Source organism: Myotis davidii, unplaced genomic scaffold (genome assembly GCF_000327345.1).
Source record: "Myotis davidii unplaced genomic scaffold, ASM32734v1 scaffold266, whole genome shotgun sequence".
Lineage (NCBI taxonomy): Eukaryota > Metazoa > Chordata > Mammalia > Chiroptera > Vespertilionidae > Myotis > Myotis davidii.
The window spans coordinates 4,619,068-4,619,543 of record NW_006300032.1 but is presented as its reverse complement, the minus strand read 5'-3'; positions in this window follow the sequence as shown (position 1 = coordinate 4,619,543).

The following is a 476-nucleotide window of genomic DNA, read 5'->3' as shown; positions in this document are numbered from 1 at the left end:
CTGCTGCCTGGCCCCCACTGCCATCTGGGACAAGCTACTGTGGGGTGTGGCAACTAGGAGAAAGCACATGTGAAGGAGCATAAGGCAGAATGAGGAAGAAAGACAAAGATGTCGGCCAACCTAATCATTGCTGCTTTTCATTTTTTCTTTTTTTTTCTTTCCTTTTGCTTTTCTTGGAATATCTATCATAAAGAATGCCTATATAGCAGGGGTGGGGAACCTTTTTTTCTGCCAAGAGCCATTTGGATATTTTAACATAACTCACAGGCCATACAAAATTATCAACTTAAAAATTAGCCTGCTACATTTGGTCAAATATTTCATTAACTCACCCCTAATGCCTTGGCAGGGCCAGACCAAATGTTTTCTCAGGCCTTATACATCCCATGAGCCAGACATTCCCCACCCCTGCTATATAGCATACCTCATAGTTCTTGACACACAAAAAGTATTCAATAAATTTTTATGGATTATAA